The sequence below is a fragment of the Rhinolophus sinicus genome, chromosome 1, assembly GCF_057876585.1.
Source record: "Rhinolophus sinicus isolate RSI-liver-muscle chromosome 1, RSI-T2T, whole genome shotgun sequence".
In the NCBI taxonomy this organism is placed as follows: Eukaryota; Metazoa; Chordata; class Mammalia; order Chiroptera; family Rhinolophidae; genus Rhinolophus; species Rhinolophus sinicus.
The window spans coordinates 137,186,288-137,194,206 of record NC_142501.1 but is presented as its reverse complement, the minus strand read 5'-3'; the positions used below and the strand labels follow the sequence as shown (position 1 = coordinate 137,194,206).

Sequence of the window (7,919 nt, the reverse complement as noted above, 5' to 3'; positions counted from 1 at the left end):
AAGCAAACAAAACTCTAAGGGATAGGATCTGAGGGCAACCACTTGATTCAGTTTCCCTAGGTTCTTTCCCTCGTGTTCTGCCATAGATCATGGAGTTACAGGTTGGAGGTTCACGTGGGCTAACGTATGATTTTTGTAAAGTCTTATTAAATACAGAAGTAGTTTATATTCATATTAATTCTTTTCAAGGAAAGACAATTATAGAATCACTGTGTAACTTAATGGAAATTCAAAATATTAAAAATGTAGTTTTAAGCAGGTCATTTAGCTTAAGTTATTTAGGCAAGTCATTCAGGACTAAGGTTTAGGAGAAATTATCCCAAAGGAGACACAGAGAGCTAAAGACATGGAAAACATAAAAGAAAGGTTAAGGAACATGGAGGATAGAGGAAGAAGCTCTAACATACATCTATCCAATGGGCATTCCAGAATGAGGGAGAGAGAGAGAATGGAGGAGAAAGAATGTTATTTGAAGAGATAATGACTGAGAATTTTCCAGAACTAATAAAAGAAACAATCCAGAGATACAAAGAGTCTCCCTAAATTTCAATCAAAAGCTTTGTAAAAGATGGGCATAATATTGCAGACTAATGGGCAGCATAGGAGCCCAATGATGTGTCCAGGAACGTGCGATCAGGCACAAGTTTTCCACAAGGGGGACTTGGAACTTCACGCACATTCCAGGTCAGAGGGAGGAGTTGGGAAATGGTATTAGCTTCACTAAACAGGCTGGGGATGCCGCAGGATTCTCCTGTATAACTCAGTGCCTATTTATGGGATAGCTGTGAAACGTAGGCAAACAAATGATGTGGAACCTAATTTTGCTCAATCAAGAGATGTTCACAATGTTTTGTGAAATTTCGTCTATGGTGTATTCAAATCATATAAACTACAAATTATTATCTAGTGTTTCAGTTATTTTGTTATTAAAACATTATCTATAACACCATCAAATTTAAAGCACTGTTATATATAGAAATTATAATAATGTATACTTAATAATGAGTCATTAATAGTGGCATCCTGTATAAACAGAACTTCATTCTTCTGAGCAAAGACTGAAATTAAAATACTGCTTTCAGAAATTAGTGTGGTGATATCTTGAAATATGCTAATGAATACGTTAAACTTAAATATGATAGATGTGACACCTATTTCTGTATCAAAATGTCTCATATGGTACGAAAACTATTTGAATAAAGAAGCAACAATAGACCAAATGCACATTTAGCTGTATAAATTAATATTAAGGGCAAATGACAAATTCTGGTTTTTGAAAACAGGAAGACCATGTCTTCAAATATTGATTGCAAATTCCAACATTAATTGTTTTAGTAACTGTCTTTTTATATTTACATACAATCAGCTACTGACTAAAATAAAATTGCATTCACTGCTCATAGCTTTATTTCATCTTATTTATTTTATCTAATATGAGTGTGACCCAGCATGTATAATGAGCATACTAGGTAATGAAAACAAAGAAGCTATTGTAGTTCCATTGCTGCTCATCAAGAGGGATTTTTTTCTTTATTTACACATGTTCCAATTCCATTCCAGTTCTGCTCACCTGTTCACCCTCTTGTTTTGGTCTTGTTGCTGCAGTTTGAAGATGTTGATTGTTTTAATTGTCCTATAATATTCTTTGCCAGAATAATTTATGTTTGACATTAAGCTTTAGTCTCTTTCTCGTCCTGGATACGTTAGAATCGGAAACAGAGAAGGTAAAACTTCTAACCCCATAGAAAGTCCTTGAAAACCTCAGTTTGTCCCTTTCTGAATCCTTTAGAGTGAAGTTGACATGAAAGTTTTATCCTGTAATATACGGAATCTAAATAAAATAAAATAAAATAAAATAAAATAAAATAAAATAAAATGTAAAAACCTGAATGCAAGGTAACAGAGAGTAGAATGAGAGGCTAGGATATGGGAAAAAGGGAGATTAAAATAATAGTGGTGGTTGCCAGAGGCTGAAGGGAGGTAGGAGGTCAAGGGGAGTTGTTTAATGGGTACAGCTTGTTTTGCAAGATGAAAAGAGTTACAGAGATGGATGGTGGTGATGGTTGTACAACAATATGAATATATGCATACTTAATACCACTGAACTGTACACTTAAAAATGGTTAAGATAGTAAATTTTATGAGATATATATATATATATATATATATATATATATATATATATATATAACCACAATTTTTTTAAATGGGAATAAAAGACACCTATGGAATATTTTTGTCCTACATCTTGTGCTGGAAATGTAATTTGTTTTCACTTTTCCAATAAGGGACACATCCTTTCTATCAGAATAATTTATAAAATATTCCTTTGGTGACAAAGAATTGTCTTCTCTGAGGACCCCGCATATCAATCATGACTCACTTACCTGAGCCACCAATCACCTCCACACTTATTGAGGAACACTGCTGATTGGGGCATCGTGAGCATATGTAGTAAAGTAGATGGCTTGCCATCCCAATGTAAACTAAACATGAGCCAATTTTGATGACAGATATGCATATAACAACATCTATGAAATACGTGTATTCTTTGCTCTCTTACATGTTAATTAATTGTATTTTTACATTATATACACTATACAGAGATATATTAACAATTCAATTATAAATTATATCATCCTTAAGTAGTAAATTTGTATCAATTGGAAAAGTACAATGATTTATATGAACATTGAGAGCATGTCTTTTTGTTTTCCTTGTTTTAAAAAAGTATTTTTAAATTGCAATTCCTCTCCTGGGTATCTACCCCAAAAATCTGAAAACATTTTTCTGTAAAGATACATGTGCTCCGATGTTCATTGTAGCTTTATTTACAGTGGCCAAGACTTGGAAACAACCAAGGTGTCCTTCAATAGATGATTGGATAAAGAAGATGTGGTATATATACACAATGGAATACTATTCTGCCATAAGAAAAGATGAAATAGTGCCATTTGTGACATTATGGATCTTGAGATTATTGTGCTAAGTGAAATAAGTCAGACAGAAAAAGTCAAGAACCATATGATTTCACTGATGGTTCTTAAAACTGTTTCCATAAAACTGAAAACAACAAAGGAACAAGATAAACAAATGAAGAAACAAAAGCTCACAGACACAGACAACAGTTTAGTGGTTACCAGAGGGTACGGGGGGTGGGGGGTGGTAGATGAGGGTAAAAGGGATCAAATATATGGTAATGGAAGGAGAACTGACCCTGGGTGGTGAACACACAACATGATATATAGATGATGTATTACACAATTGTATACCTGAAATCTATGTAACTTTACTAACAATTGTCACATCAATAAACCTTAATTAAAAAGAAATTATTTTCATTTTTGGAGTTTTTCAAAGTAAAAACAAGAAAACTTATTTGACTGTAATGGCCAACGTTTTGAGGTATATGCTGAACCTTTGCCCCTCTTCAATGGCAGTGCCTCTTTCCAGGCAGAGCAGTATACCAGCAGCGGTGCTTATCTTTTTTACTGTAGATAATGCAATTAAATGGACCAGACTGCTCCTATCAGATTATTTTACTCAAAAATTTGAACCAAGCTACTTAGGCAATGAGTCTTGTTATTCCAACACATCAGTCAACTCCCTATTTTCCCTGCTCAGGTCCTTTAATGCTTTTTATGTGACATCTTATGTCCTTTCCCTGAGTTCCTTTTGCGCTCACATTACTTAGAAGTTGCTCTTGCTCTTAGTCAAAGGAGTCAAAACTAAGATACTGACTTTCAGGAAGCTAAATATGACTTTTGGTAAAATATTGTATCTTAACTTTGACACTATCTAGAGTTACCTAGAGTTAAAATGTTCAATGCAATTACTGAGTGGGATACCAGAATATCAAAACTAGGAATGCAATGATCAAATAATCAGTGTGAGGTAAAGTAAACAAAATGAAAGGAAGAGAGGGAGGAAGGAAGGAGGGAGGGAAGGAGAAAGAGGAAGAGAGAGAGAGAGAGAGAGAGAGAGAGAGAGAGAGAGAGAGAGAGAGAGAGAGAGAGAGAGAAAGTAGAAAATTAAAAACATTTTCTCCTCAGATACATACTCAGTTGTTTGGAATGGATTGGACTTTGAGATAAACCTAAGGGTGACCCCTGTACATACCCACAGTGAAATCTTCCTGTAAGCTCATTAAGGGACAGGCATGATGATTTTTTAGTATTGATAAATTCTTTCATTTTCCATTTATCTGGCATTTCATGTGTATTTATTTGAAAGTAAATGAGCATTCAAACAGTAAGTGCAAGAGCAATTCAAAGCCGATATGCTTCAATTACTAGTTTACATCCTTTTATTATTATACAGCTTAAGACATGATTTAGAAATTCTCTGTAAGATTATTTTTATTGATTCATGGAAGAAATGTTATAAAATTTCAAGTCATTAATGGAACAAGGTGTTCCACAGGAATGTATTTTCCCAAGTAAATGAACCTCGAATAATTAAACTCCAAAATGTCCACTGAAATTGTTGATAAAGTTAAAATTTTTAAAAATACCCATTTCCCTGACTTCTTAAACCCAGAAGACTGGATGTAATTTTCTCAAGGGGCTATTGAGGGGATTTAATGCCATTAATACTTTTTTTACTAGTTACATCTGGTTTTCCATTGTTTGCTTTTCTAGCTCCATCTAAAAACCTCCAAGAGTTAATACTGACCTCAGGCCGGCCTTAGAATATAAAACCTTTTCCATTTGGCAGTGCAACAATCTTCACGGACTACTATTATTTAAGTCTTACTGCTTTCTCAGCAGTTTCCTTGGCTTTACATTCTAAAGGTGACACAAAACTTTAATCTCCATAGAAAACCCTTTCGAGCCTTAATTCCTTCCTTTCTGAACCCTTTGGGTCAAAGATGACATAAACGCTTCCATTTACAGTATGCTTTCATTTACATGAATTTGACAAAGACTGGACTATAAATTGATATTGAAAAAACTAGCTAAATGCCATTGAAGAATGTAGCATTTTTTCTGGCTATGATTTTATTGAGATGCAAATTGGAGTTGTAAATTCTCACCTTATTATTTAAATTGAGCATGATTTCCCCCAGGCAAATAGTAGCAAAAATATATTAATATGAATAATTTTTTAAGAATTTGATTTAAAAGCATAGTCTCAAATCACATTTATAATACTATATAATCATATGTATACTCACATTGTTTATAATTACCAACAGGTTCAGAGGGTGCCAATTAAGAGTAACTTTAATTAGATTGTAATTGCTTAGATAGTAACAGTTCAAGAATGAATACTTTGTTGAGTAAGATTTGGTATTGTCATTTACATGCACTATATTACGCAAAAAGCTAACTTGTAATGTTCACGTAATTTTTTGGTTGTTTCTTTTTTTCTTTACTAATGTAGACTAAACTTATAGACAAGCAAGCAGAGGTCTCCAAACAAGAACCAGAGTTTAGAAGAAGCCCATAAATAGATTCACAGAACAAACACACACACACACACACACACACACACACACACACACACACACACACATCAATTCTACTGTAGAGTAGAATTACCTGGGGAGTTTTTAAAAATGTATCATAACTCCTATTCTTGGGATTCTGTTTTATTTGGTCTAGGGTAGTACCAATGTTTTCTTAAAACTACTCAGGTTTTTTTAAAGTGTGGCTAGGGTTGAGAAATATTGTATGAGAATTTACCATTGATAAAAATCGCTGTTTTTACAAGATTTTGACACTTAAAATTATTCCATTTCAGCAATGTTAGCAATAATACCAATAATTAAAAGAGGATCTTATCTACATAAACTGCATTAAGAGAATTGATCCAACTAGAAAACTGCAATATTTCTAGTTTATAAATAGAGTGATGAATTAAATCTATCTAAAGAAAATAAAATCACATTTATTTCATTTAATAGTTTCATGTAAATGTGACACCTTTATGATAGAATGCAGCCCATTTCCTGGCTGAACTTTTGTTTTCTGTAGCATCACTTCCTAATTGGGTTAAAGAGATCAATACTATCAACTTATGACCCCACCCCTAAAAATTGAGGGTAGGTTTATGCTTTTCCTATCACCCTATAATTTTTTATTTTATTTTAAAAGAAAGTTAAACAAACATTTAAAATCACTATTACAAAATATCAGTTTTATATCCCAATATAAAAAAGTCACATTTACAATAAATTCTATTCTCGTGAGCAGACATGTAATGATTAGAGTACAAAAAACACAAATTTCAGATCAAGTATATTTAAATTAATTTTAATAAGTACAAAAAGGTAATGTTGAGCATTAATTTGCATGTGATTAATTAGGAATTTTTTTAAACAGCAAGCATAATGACACATTCAATAAAGTTTAAAGTATCTTACGTACATAAAAAATAGTGATTTTTCCCAATTACAACAAGGTCACAAATTACAAATATTATTATCTCCTGAATTTCGTCAAACCAAAAACCTACCCTAACAGTATACTGTCACCTGGAAATTTCAATTTCACCTAATGTGAATATTCAGTTTATATTTGGAGCTTTAACATGCATCCTCTATGCATGTGATTTGATTATTGATTTGTAGTAAGACAAAAACATTTCAGTCCTGTTTGCTTTTTTTTTCTTTTCTAATTTAGCCACAAGTGAAGCGTTTTAAGGTTTCCATGTATATCACCTCTAAAAGGAACATTTCATGAAAGGTTCCATTCCTCAGACTAAAGCACACCAAAACCTGAATTTCTATCTGTTCATAAAAATTTTGAAAAAATTTGGATACTAAAAACTGAAATCGATTATGGAGCAGACACCCAAGATCAATAAATAATCACGGACTTCTCCATAGATGGCAAAGTTTAATTTATAAGAATTGTGGCTCTAAGTTCAATTTGTTTGGGCCTTTCTAATCACACATTAAACGTCTTCATACATGGCACGGGGTGTGAAAAAAAGCAAGGTGCTTCAATTACTGTGTTGAATATTTAAAACATAAATAAATTGGGAATAAACCTATATGGTATTATCCCTAAAGTAATTCTAACTACTTTGTTTAGCTTTTCTCGGACCATTTGTTTTCACAAATACACTTACCCAATAACACAGGCTTGCATTTGGCAGCATGTTATGGTAAAGTCCGTCTTCTGAAACAAAGCATGGAAAATTGGAATTTTCATCTCAACCAAACGAATTCAAAACTTAGAGTTCCAACACTAGCATTTGGGGACAGTTAAGGCTTCTTTCTACTAATAGTAATTTGTAACAAATTGTGTGATGACATCAATATATAATATTTGATGTCCAACAGATTTAAATGTCATGAAACCAATAATATGGTGAATAAAAACCTATCCAACTCCTAACAAAACTGGCAAAAAGCAAAAGAATTAAATAAAGCAGGAAGTGATTCTTTTGTGTTTTGAATCAATTTTAAGCATTTTTATACATTATAAGTAACTATGCATTAAAAAAAGAAAAAATGCAGTGTATTCCCAGAAATTAAATTATAACCAATGTTAATAAATAGGTAGTCTCACAAAATACACTCTTGATTGCTTAGTTTAGATTTAGTGTTTGCTTGGTTTTGAGTAGAAAGCAGATGTTGGCCTTCTTATTGGACTGATGCTCTCACAAAGTTACGAGTATAAATTCTAATTAAAACAAACAAAAATATAGCTTTATTTCTTACCTCGCCTTAAATATATGTTAGACTAGTGTGTTCGTGTACTATATAGAAATCCTAAACTTCCACAACTTCAATAATCACACAGTGATTACGGTGGTTGTGACTAAATGAGGTAATGTATGTGAAGAAGGGCTTGGAACCTTGACTAGCATGTACTTATAGGTGAATTCTCTGTGGACTATATTTGGAACTATTTCAAGTCAAAAAGGTATGAAACTAACCAGTAATGAAGGTAGATTACTTGGTATTT

At 32.6% G+C, this 7,919-nt stretch overlaps 1 protein-coding gene across 5 annotated transcripts in view; it reads right to left on the bottom strand.

The window, feature by feature from the left end:
* Positions 1–6,241: 6,241 nt before the first annotated feature.
* GABRA2 (gamma-aminobutyric acid type A receptor subunit alpha2) overlaps positions 6,242–7,919 on the bottom strand; it is a 137,912-nt gene continuing 136,234 nt past the window's right edge. For all 5 annotated transcript variants that reach the window (XM_019741047.3, XM_019741048.3, XM_088789909.1 and 2 more), the window contains one exon: positions 6,242–7,919. This exon is cut by the window's right edge and continues 5,410 nt beyond it. The gene's annotated coding sequence lies outside the window, so the exon portion shown is untranslated.